Genomic DNA, 13,064 nt, shown 5'->3' with positions numbered 1-13,064 from the left:
CCGTTATATATACACAACCATTACTACTGATAGGAGAACTAGACTGTACTGTTATACAGACACAACCCCTACTGCTGACAGGAGAACCAGAGTGTACTGCTATACAGACACAACCCCTACTGCTGAGGACTAGACTTTACTGTTATAAAGATACAACCCCTACTGCTGACAGGAGAACTAGACTGTACTGTTCTACAGACATAACCCCTACTGCTGACAGCAGAACCAGACTTTACTGTTATATAGACACAGCCCCTACTGCTGACAGGAGAACCAGACTGTTCTGTTATACAGACACAACCCCTACTGCTGACAGGAGAACTAGACTGTACTGTTATACAGACATAACCCCTACTGCTGACAAGAGAACTAGACTGTAATGTTATACAGACACAACCTTTACTGCTGACAGGAGAACCAGACTCTATTGTTATATAGACACAACACCTACTGCTGACAGGAGAACCAGACTTTACTGTTATATAGACACAGCCCCTACTGCTGACAGGAGAACCAGACTTTACTGTTATATAGACACAGCCCCTACTGCTGACAGGAGAACCAGACTTTACTGTTATATAGACACAAGCATTACTACTGATAGGAGAACCAGACTGTTCTGCTATACAGACACAACCTTTACAGCTGACAAGAGAACCAGACTGTACTGCTATACAGACACAACCTTTACTGCTGACAGGAGAACCAAACTGTACTGTTATATAGACACAACCATTACTACTGACATGAGAACTAGACTGTACTATTACATAGACACAGCCCCTACTGCTGAAATGAGAATCAGACTGTACTGCTATACAGACACACCCCTTACTACTGACAGGAGAACTAGACTGTACTATTATACAGACACAACCTTTACAGCTGACAAGAGAACCAGACTGTACTGCTATACAGACACAACCTTTACTGCTGACAGGAGAACCAAACTGTACTGTTATATAGACACAACCATTACTACTGACATGAGAACTAGACTGTACTATTACATAGACACAGCCCCTACTGCTGAAAAGAGAATCAGACTGTACTGCTATACAGAAACAACCCCTACTGCTGACAGGAGAACTAGACTGTACTGTTGTATAGACACATCCCTACTGCTGCCAGGAGAACCAGACTGTACTGTTATATATACACAACCATTACTACTGATAGGAGAACTAGACTGTACTGTTATACAGACACAACCCCTACTGCTGACAGGAGAACCAGAGTGTACTGCTATACAGACACAACCCCTACTGCTGAGGACTAGACTTTACTGTTATAACGACACAACCCCTACTGCTGACAGGAGAACTAGACTGTACTGTTCTACAGACATAACCCCTACTGCTGACAAGAGAACTAGACTGTAATGTTATACAGACACAACCTTTACTGCTGACAGGAGAACCAGACTCTATTGTTATATAGACACAGCCCCTACTGCGGATAAGAGGACTAGACTTTACCGTTATATAGACACAACCACTACTGCTGACAGGAGAACTAGACTGTACTGTTCTACAGACATAACCCCTACTGCTGACAGGAGAACTAGACTTTACTGTTATACAGACACAACCCCTTACTACTGACAGGAGAACTAGACTGTACTATTATACAGACACAACCTTTACAGCTGACAAGAGAACCAGACTGTACTGCTATACAGACACAACCTTTACTGCTGACAGGAGAACCAAACTGTACTGTTATATAGACACAACCATTACTACTGACATGAGAACTAGACTGTACTATTACATAGACACAGCCCCTACTGCTGAAAAGAGAATCAGACTGTACTGCTATACAGACACACCCCTTACTACTGACAGGAGAACTAGACTGTACTATTATACAGACACAACCTTTACAGCTGACAAGAGAACCAGACTGTACTGCTATACAGACACAACCTTTACTGCTGACAGGAGAACCAAACTGTACTGTTATATAGACACAACCATTACTACTGTCATGAGAACTAGACTGTACTATTACATAGACACAGCCCCTACTGCTGCAAAGAGAATCAGACTGTACTGCTATACAGACACAACCCCTACTGCTGACAGGAGAACTAGACTGTACTGTTGTATAGACACAACCCCTACTGCTGACAGCAGAACCAGACTGTACTGTTATACAGACACAACCCCTACTGCTGACAGGAGAACCAGACTGTTCTGTTATACAGACACAACCCCTACTGCTGACAGGAGAACTAGACTGTACTGTTATACAGACATAACCCCTACTGCTGACAAGAGAACTAGACTGTACTGTTATATAGACACAACATTTACTGCTGACAGGAGAACCAGACGCTATTGTAATATAGACACAGCCCCTACTGCTGATAGGGGGACTAGACTTTACCGTTATATAGACACAACCACTACTGCTGACAGGAGAACTAGACTGTACTGTTATACAGACATAACCCCTACTGCTGACAGCAGAACCAGACTTTACTGTTATATAGACACAGCCCCTACTGCTGACAGGAGAACCAGACTTTACTGTTATATAGACACAGCCCCTACTGCTGACAGGAGAACCAGACTTTACTGTTATATAGACACAACCATTACTACTGATAGGAGAACCAGACTGTACTGTTATACAGACACAAGCCCTACTGTTGACAGGAGAACCCGGCTGTACTGTTATACAGACACAACCCCTACTGCTGACAGGAGAACCAGACTGTACTGTTATACAGACAAAACCCCTCCGGCTGACAAGAGAACTCGAATGTACTGTTATTCAGACACAGCCCCTACTGCTGACAGGATAACTAGACTGTACTGTTAAATCTGACCCCTGAGTATTCCGACATCCTTTTAAATCTGACCCCTAAGTATTCTGACACTCTGCTAAATCGGAGCCCGGAGCTATTCCGACATCCTATTAAATCACTTCCCGGAGAAAAAATAAAACACCAAAGTATTTTATTGCTTATTAAATGACAAATATACAAAACACACTATACACAGATAAGGATACAGTATACATGTACATTATAAGACTTTGGTCACCTCTAAATACACAACATAACTTTATACTGATTTTCATTTGAATTAATCAAGAAGAACAAAAGGCATATACATAAACATTGATATTTGATATAAAAAAGTAAACTTAAGCAAGGAGATCATCCAAAAGTAAAATTGAAAAGAATGTTTTTTTCTCACTTTTTCCCCAGATGAACTAGTAATGTTTCAACACACTCAAGTGAGTTCATATATGTAGTTTACAAAGTGAAGGATATGGGTGGTGACACGAAACATTTTGCTGACGAACATCATATATTTAATCGGTATTGTTTTTGTCACATGTAAATATTACTTACAAAGTTTGTTACCATGGTAACTCACTAGAATAACATACATCTGTCTAGTTATAAACTGCTGTACTGTAGTAGTACTGTTACACACTGTATTGTAGTAGTACTGTTACACACTGTACTGTAGTAGTACTGTTACACACTGTACTGTAGTAGTTCTGTTACACACTGTACTGTACTAGTACTGTTACACACTGTACTGTAGTAGTAATGTAACACACTGGTGTACTGTAGTAGAACTGTTACACACTGCTGTACTGTAGTAGTACTGTTACACACCGTACTGTAGTAGTACTGTTACACACTGCTGTACTGTAGTAGTAATGTAACACACTGCTGAACTGTAGTAGTACTGATACACACTGTACTGTAGTAGTACTGTTACACACTGTACTGTAGTAGTACTGTAACACACTGATGTACTGTAGTAGAACTGTTACACACTGGTGTACTGTAGTAGTACTGTTACACACTGCTGTACTGTAGTAGTTCTGTTACACACTGCTGTACTGTAGTAGTACTGTTACACACTGTGCTGTAGTAGTACTGTCACACACTGTACTGTAGTAGTACTGTTACACACTGTACTGTAGTAGTTTTACATTGTTATCCACAAACCTTACCCACAGAACATCCTCCCTGTCTATACCTACAGCCCCTGTCCCCTCTCTGTCTGTGTGTATGATCCTGAGGAACTCACCATCTCCACTGAGGAGTAGGACCCTACGGTTTTCACAGTCCCCTATGATGAGGTTCCCCACACTGTCATACACCACACCCCTTGGGTCAAATGTTACACGTCCTGTTTGTGGTGTTTGTTGATATGTACTGGGGATGTCACCTCTATATACAAACACTTCCTGGAAGTCAGTATCCATGACAACAACACGTTTGATTCCATCACCACCATCAATTTCATAGTTCAAATCAATTACTGTGACATTGTGAGTTACTGGACACTCTGACATCCTGCATGGTGTATACACTAATGGTTTCCCAGTCCCTACAGCCATTGTAGTGAGTACCATTTGACCTTGTGTAGTAAATTTACAGATGTGTTTCTTCATCCCCACAATGATATGGTTACTGGCTGTAACACATATACACCTGGGTTCCTCCTTGGTTCTGAATTTGTCTGTGGGTTTGTGTCTTCTAACTGGTTCTGATACCACCTCCATGATGCTGTTTTCCCAATCACAGACCCACAGTTTGTGTGTTGTGGGTGATAGGCTGATATCAGTGACCCTGGCCTTGTGTGTGACCTTCTGTACTACTTCACCCTCCCTGTTAAGGAGAGTTAATGTATCACTGTAATAACTGGTCCACACCTGACCATCAGTGGTGGGACATATAGACACAATGGCACATGAAGACTTCTACTCCTTCACCACTTTGGTCTCTGACAGTAGTGTTTTACTTATCACTGCTTTCTTCCCTTTTACTACTGTTTGTTGTTGTTTAGAGGATTGTCCCTGGTCATGTGATACTGAGACTGACCGATCATGGTCAATTGATGTTTGACCTGAGGTGATGATCGTCCCTACGGCCTGTTGTAGATGATGTTGTGGATTTGTGTTAGGTGTGAAGATGATCGTACCCAGGACAGGTTTGACAGGGAGATGTAATGAGGAATGTATTTCTGTGTCATAGATGTCCAGGTGAGAACCACGTTGTAGAGTCACCTTACATTCCTGTAGTTGTTGTTTCAGCTGTCTGTCGTACATCTCCAGTTCTTGTTTGTATTTCTGTATCATCCTGGTGTTGTCCTCTTCCATCTGTTTATACACTAAGAGTGTCTGTGCTGTAAATAGATCAAGTTCATGTTTTAGTTGATCTGTTTGATTTTTTAGTTGCTGTGAAAGTTTCTCAAAATGACTGGTATTGTCTTTGAGTAATGAATCAGCAGAAGTTATATATTCCCTGACTTCTACCAGGTCATTTTGTTCTGTTTTGTTGATAAAAGTTTGTAATTTCTTGTTTCTTTTGGGGAGTAATTTCACTGAGTTCACAAACAGGATGGCTTTTGTGAATGGAAGAAATGCATTTTGGACAAATAGGTTCCTGACATTTCTCACAATAATAATCCAGGTGTTTCCCTTTATGATGGATACATGTTTTCACACCTTTAGGACGGAAAGCAGTCACAGGTGTTGCCATGACGGAGACAGGAAAATCTGAAAATAGACAAGAATTATTAACGTTGTTATATATCTTTATAAATATTAATGTTTTGATAAAAATACACCCTTACAACACAGTATGACATGTTCATACATCTGTGAGTTTGAGTGACATAATAATATGGTTATACATTTGAATGTTTGTAATGGTACAGTCCAATCTCTCTCTCCCAGAGTACAGTGTAGTAGCCTCATATCACAGTAGTAATAGGTGCATGGAACAACAACTCTGGTATTTCAATGATTGTACTCAGGATTAAGAAAGTAATATACATCAGAGAGAATGTTGAGGCTGATGTTGGAGAAATGATTCATTCACAAACCTCCAAACAGATGCGGTCACTTTAAGTAAGGTTAGGTAATATATCATAAACCTGTCTATACAACCTTAGTACATTTTGTACATCTATAATTGAGGGTATTCCATGTATATAATGGTCCTCCATATATAGCCTGTTTATACTTGATATTACTGTCCTCAGGACAGGACATTATTATTTGTAACTGTTCTAGTTCTCCAAAAAGGACATAATTAGTGTTTGTATTGTTACAATGAAAAAGCAACACATTCAAATTGAAAAGAAATTCAAGACATTGGCATTATTTACTAATAATATATGTTATAAAATTTCTTTCTCTCAAGTAAATTTCGCACGAGTTACTTTCCTTGATTTTTTACTTGAAGACAGCCGACCCTCATATCTCACAAATCAATAAAATTTACACTGTTATACAAAACACTTAAGAAATGCTTTTCCAAGTTTTCAACTAGACACATGTCTGACTCTGCTTTGTGTTTCAGCAACAGAAATTAACTGCCTCACCACACTGTCATCATATATACCTATTGAAAAGACAAGGAAATATTCATAAGACAAATTCTACACTGAAGCCAAATTAAAGAAGCAAATACCTCGAACTAATGGTGTCAGAATTTCTTTTTCATTTTTCAAACAAAATTTGCCAAAAAACAAAAACAAAAAAATGCTGACCTGGTGAGTTAAAATTCACAATAGGGCCATGGGCTAAATGGTCATTGTCAAACTAATCCAAGGGCCATAACTCTGAAAGTTACAGAGGAATCGGTTTCATAATGTTAAACTGCATACTAAGGTTCATCCAAGTCTGTTCATTTCTACTCAAGTTTTTGTGTTCCCATTGTCCATGGTGATAAAATGCCAAGGTTTGCAATTCAATCAATTGCAACTGAATCAATCCAATTGTCAAACTCATCGGTGATCTGAGTACAAGGCTGCATACCAAGATTCATCATAATCAATTAATATTAACTCAAGGTTTTGAGTTCACGGAGTCCAATGGTACTTATATTTTAAAAGGTTATTACTCTGTTACTTACATTTGAAGTGGTCCTTTTGTTAAACTCATCTGATACCGTATTATCAATATATATCAATGTTCAGTAATAACGACCAACATTGATTAAACTGTAACTTCTGTTATTCTCCCAAAGTAATTATTTATAAACCTTAAACAGAAGTTACGTCAGTTTATATCTTAGATGAATGACCACAGATTTTTTTGTCGAACTGAAATCTCTCTTCCATTCATGTATCATCTGCAAGATGTTGAGTCAGTATATAAGTGAAACAACTCTGTCTTATAATGAGAAGGTTTGGCCTTATTATAATAGAGGACTGTCAGATTTATTATTAGAAAGGAACAAACTGTATTACACTATAGATATACAGAATTCAAACACAAAGTCGATGAAACTAGAAGAAAGACGGAGGCCAATGGAAAAAGTGCAAGGTGAATATATAAGACCAGGTGTTCTGAAAACGTTACTTTCTTCTGCTTCGTCCAAGGATAACTGCCATATAAATCGTGGTGTATTCCAGAAAAAAATGTCACGTTCTCATATGAATATAACGTAAACAAAAAATATTTCTGTCCTCAACTTTGATCTAATTATATTATTCCATTGAGACAAATATGAGTCGAGAGTGGTCAGAGATCGGAATCAATACACTGACGACATTTATATGTATAATTAAAGAAGCTGAAACAAAGAACTTTGGTACAGATAGGAATATACTTGTATATAGAATACTTAGGGTCATATCCGTGCTTTTTTGACATGTAAATAACATACATAAAAAAAACTTGTCTAAAGATATAAGTATAGAACACTAGGATCAGGGATCTATAAATATAGAAGACTAGGATCAGAGATATATAAATATATAACACTTAGGATCAGAGATATATAAATATAGAAGACTAGGATCAGAGATATATCAATATAGAACACTAGGATAAGAGATCTTTAAATATAGAACACTTAGGATCAGAGATCTATAAATATAGAACACTAGGATCAGAGATCTATAAATATAGAAGACTTAGGATCAGAGATCTATCAAAATTTAGAACACTTAGGATCAGAGATATATAAATATAGAACACTTAGGATCAGAGATCTATCAAAATTTAGAACACTTAGGATCAGAGATATATAAATATAGAACACTTAGGATCAGAGATCTATAAATATAGAACACTTAGGATCAGAGATCTATAAATATAGAACACTTAGGATCAGAGATCTATAAATATAGAACATTACGATCAGAGATCTATAAATATATAACACTTAGGATCAGAGATCTATAAATATAGAACACTTAGGATCAGAGATCTATAAATATAGAACACTTAGGATCAGAGATCTATAAATATAGAACACTTAGGATCAGAGATATATAAATATAGAACACTTAGGATCAGAGATCTATAAATATACAACACTTAGGATCAGAAACGTATAAACATAGAACATTTTTGGTCAGAGATGTTTTGATGTAGAACACTTTGGATTAGAGGTCTATGAATATCATAGAACAATAAGAATAAGAGATGTTATTAAAATTTCTCCTCTCCCTATAAAACTCCTTAACAGAGAATAATAAAACCCTATATAGGAACAAAGTATTTCTTCACTCCCCTCCAAAACCCTTGGATAAGAGCGGCGGCGCTACATAGAAAACAAGAGGCCCATGGGCCTTAACGGTCATCTGACAAAAAGCAAGCCAAACCTAGAAAGTGGGTTGAGGTCATTCATTTGAACAAACTTGGTAGCCTCTCCTCCAAGCATCTTACAGGCCCAATATCAGCACTCATGGACTTTTGCTTGTTGAGAAGAAGTCGTTTGTATATTTTAACATATTTTACCCCTGTGACCTTGAAAGTGGGTTGAGGTCATTCATTTGAATAAACTTGGTAGCCTTTCCTCCCAGCATGCTACAGACCCAATATCGGCACTCATAGACTTTTGCTTATTGAGATGAAGTCCTTTGTATATTTTAACATATTTGACCCCTGTGACCTTGAAAGTGGACCAAGGTCATTCATTTGAACAAACTTTGTAGGGCTCCATGCCAGCATGCTATGGGCCAAGTATTAGCCCCCTAGGCCTTCTAGTATTTGAGAAGAAGTTATTTAAAGATTTTAACATATTTGACCCCTGCGACCTTGAAAGTTGTTCAAGGTCATTCATTTGAATAAACTTGGTAGCCTTTCCTCCCAGCATGCTACAGACCCAATATCAGCACTCATAGACTTTTGCTTATTGAGATGAAGTCCTTTGTATATTTTAACATATTTGACCCCTGTGACCTTGAAAGTGGGCCAAGGTCATTCATTTGAACAAACTTTGTAGGGCTCCACGCCAGCATGCTATGGGCCAAGTATTAGCCCCCTAGGCTTTCTAGTATTTGAGAAGAAGTTATTTAAAGATTTTAACATATTTGACCCCTGTGACCTTGAAAGTTGTTCAAGGTCATTCATTTAAACAAACTTAATAGCCCTTCATCCCAGCATGCCACAGGCACAATATCAGCAATCTGAGCCTTTTGGTTATTGAGAAGAAGTTTAAAGATTTTAACATATTTGACCCCCGTGACCTTTAAAGTGGGTCACGGTCATTCATTTGAACAAACTTGGTAGAGCTCCATGCCAGTATCCTCTGTGCCAAGTATTAGCCCCCTAGACCTTCTAGTATTTGAGAAGAAGTTGTTTGAATGAAAAGTTTACGCACGGCGGATGGCAGACGGCGCACGGCGCATGATGGCTATAGGTCATCTTGACCCTTTGGGTCAGATGACTTAAAAAAATGTAGTACTTGAAGGGATTTTGACTAGATTCGGTGAAAGCACAGGTTTGGGTAAATATGACTCGTATTAGTTGAACCTTGTATTATATTCCTCCTTCTTACAGGGTTTTGACCTCGGGTTTCCATAATTCCATATTCCCTATCCACCAAAAAATAACCCGAACCTTTCAACCTCATCCTATCGGTAGCTTTAAGTATACAAAGAGTGCCGTTCTGTCAATTCCCACCCATCCCAGACAAACTGGGAGGTCAACATCATTGCAACTCTTAGAAGTATTAGATAACTGGACAGATGCTTCAGATAAAGGGCAGTATATAGATTGTATATATATGGACTACAAAAAGCGTTCTATTCTGCACAACCGCCTAATAAGTATATTACTTTCGTATAACTTTTCAGAACAAATAATTGCATGGATAACAGGTTTTTAGAGGACATGAAACCTTCGGCTCAACATATCACCTCCATGGGACACACTTACAGACAGTAACCCAAGAGAAGGATATTGGTGTTATAATTGATTCCAATTTTCTCTTTGATAATCACATAAGTGAAAAAGTAAAAAAAAAAAAAAAAAACTAGCTCCATGTTTGTTCTTCTCAGGAGAACATTCCAGTTTAACGATCATAGGTTTTTTTCATTCCTTTATACAAATGCATAGGACGTTCACACCTAGACACGTGAGCCCCATATGGTCACCATTTCAAAAAAGGAACATCGATAGGATAGAGGGAGTACACAGAAGGGCAACTGAGAGCCTTCCAGAGGCTGGAGAGACTACATATACCAACATTAGCCTTCAGAAGAGTAAAGGGAGATATGAGAGAATTACCAAGAATGCTGCAATTTAGTAATGTTATGGGATAACGCTGCTCAACGACATAGCCATCCAGTAAACTCAAGAACAACATATCCAAAGAGTTCTTCAACCATGCTAAGGAGAAAAAATTTCAGTTAGGTCGGCAACCATTTGGAATAAATTACCTGAACATGAAATTTCAGCAAGTAAATTTAAAAATGAATTTGACAAACACTATAAAAACCAAGAACTGTTCATTAATTACAGAGCTGCAATTAAATAATTTCCAAATTGTATACTTGATGTACATTTGTAAGCGGTCTATGTAAAATAACTGTAATATTTTTAATATTTCAATATTTCGTATAATGCATTTTTTTTAATCTGGCCTAGAGAACTTGTATATAAGTCCTGAACTGGAAATAAACTTATCTTATTTTAAACCTTTCTACCGCATGCTTTGTGGACTAAGACCACAATTAATTTCACTATATGTTTCATTGTAACATTAAAATTCATAACTAAGTCCCAAAGTTTCATCTGCAAATTTCCATTTCACCTGGCCAAGATCAACATCTGAGAAGCAAAATGTAAACGTTTCAACCCATCACGTTGGGTATTTTCTGGAGATATACCTCCATGTGTGTCACCAACGTCAATTATATACATCCGGGTCAGGGGTAAAGGTGAAAACAGGACTTTTTACACCGGATCCTGCAGCACAAAATACATGTTCAATATGAATGATTTACACACTGACAGCTAGATTATCATCTCTATAACACATCTACAGCAAATTTATAGGCAAACATCCAATTCAAAGAGGAATATTATTTTTTTCCCAAATATACATATAGTTTTTAGGGACTTCATTCGTGGGTACTGAACCCGGAAGTATTTAATTGTGGTCTTAGTCCTATTATAGGACACTTTTTTTTTTTTAATTTAAAAAAAAAATATTTTCATCAACTGTGAGCTATTTCAAACATTTCGGCGTAAACAGAATCAGCGTAGGTCAAATAAAACAGGAGTTATGAAGAATTGAAAAACCCCTCTCAGACTGAGATTTTAACTCAGCTTTACATACACTTTGCTGTACATATCACAGACACCAAGCAAGGAAAAATGAAACAGATTTTGCAATTATTAAGATATTTCAGTTCTGTAAATTGGTATATAAACTTGAATAATTCCTACATATACCTATACAAAAAAGTTTTTCAATTTCAAATTACAACTTCATTTTTTTTTTTAAATTACCAAATTTTAATATTAACTGAACATTTAATCTGCTTTAAAGCATTTTTCAGCTTTGATTTGGACATGAAATAATCAATAGATAACAGTGAAGACTTGCAGTAAACAATCACAGTGAATGACACCCACTGGACTAACTAACAGCCACATGTATACATACAAAGACTACCCATGCCATAGGCAAGGGAGTTGGGGGGGGGTTCTCTTTGGGCTTTTATGTTTACTTTTGGGGCTCTCCCTGTCTCTGAAACACCTTTGATGTTATATTATCAAACAGGCAATGATGTGTATATCACAATGACCAATCAAATGGTCAGCTTCAGTTTGATTTTTGTATTCTTAATACATCTGACTACTTCTGACTGACCACTGCTGACCACTACTGACCATTACTGACCATTACCAATATAAAGGGAGACAGAAAGAGAAGGAACAATTATTTCAAGCCTGGAAATGTTCCAAAGAATAAGGGCCAGGTATTTATAGTTGAAGATCCTAAGGTACCTGTCACCAGAGAAGAGAGACCAGCTCTGACCAGAAGACTGACCACCCAAGAATTTCAGCTGATCACCAAGCCCAGTCCTGACGGCCTTTCCCTGGTAACAACAGATACTGGAGACAGACCATGTCCAACACGGATACTACAGCCAGCAACTGTTACAGCTGAAGAATCCAACTCTGAGCCTGTAATAGAAGGAAACCGGATCATCGACATAGTGTTGATGGTGAAAATGTGGAACATCATCAGACTTCACGCCGGACAACCAAACACTACATCATGCATGGTACCGGAGTTTGAACTGGACACCGAGCGGAAAAGGGCTCTGGGATGGAGTTTTGCTGTCCGATGTAATAAATGCCAGTACAGATCTCCACTGTACAAACTATGTAGAGAGGCAGACACGGATAAGCCTGGACCAAAGCCAGCCCTTGTCAACAAGTACCTGCCTTCAGCTTTGTGTGGCCAGGCTGTCAGCACCAAAGGAGCCAGGTTACTTCTCGGACACCTGAATATACCTGCAGGAGCCAAGAGTGGAATGCAGCGACAGGCAAATCAAGTGTCCAAGGACATTACTGCCCTCAACAAAAAGGACATGTCCGAGAAGACCAGACTGGTGGTGGAGGTCAACACCCTGAGAGGAGATGATTCCCCGAGCACCATCGGACTAGCTGTGGATGGGCGGTACAACAGCACATCATTTGGAAGTGCTAAGAAGCCAGGGATGAATGCCTCACAGGGGTTGTGTCTGGGTATCGAGACATCTACCCCTAAGAAGTGGATACTTGGACGTGCCCTCCACAACAAACTTTGCTGGACAGGAGCTTGGCTGAGA

At 38.4% G+C, this 13,064-nt stretch overlaps 1 pseudogene; it reads right to left on the bottom strand.

Annotated features, from left to right (window-relative positions):
* Positions 1 to 2,957: 2,957 nt before the first annotated feature.
* LOC132559457 (tripartite motif-containing protein 2-like) lies at positions 2,958 to 12,312 on the bottom strand (annotated as a pseudogene).
* Between the last annotated feature and the right edge of the window lie 752 nt (positions 12,313 to 13,064).

The sequence above is a fragment of the Ylistrum balloti genome, unplaced genomic scaffold (genome assembly GCF_031769215.1).
Source record: "Ylistrum balloti isolate Yb309-2 unplaced genomic scaffold, AGI_CSIRO_Ybal_v1 Utg370916, whole genome shotgun sequence".
In the NCBI taxonomy this organism is placed as follows: Eukaryota; Metazoa; Mollusca; class Bivalvia; order Pectinida; family Pectinidae; genus Ylistrum; species Ylistrum balloti.
Note: the sequence above shows the minus strand (reverse complement) of the source record. Positions and strands in the feature narration are given on the sequence as shown.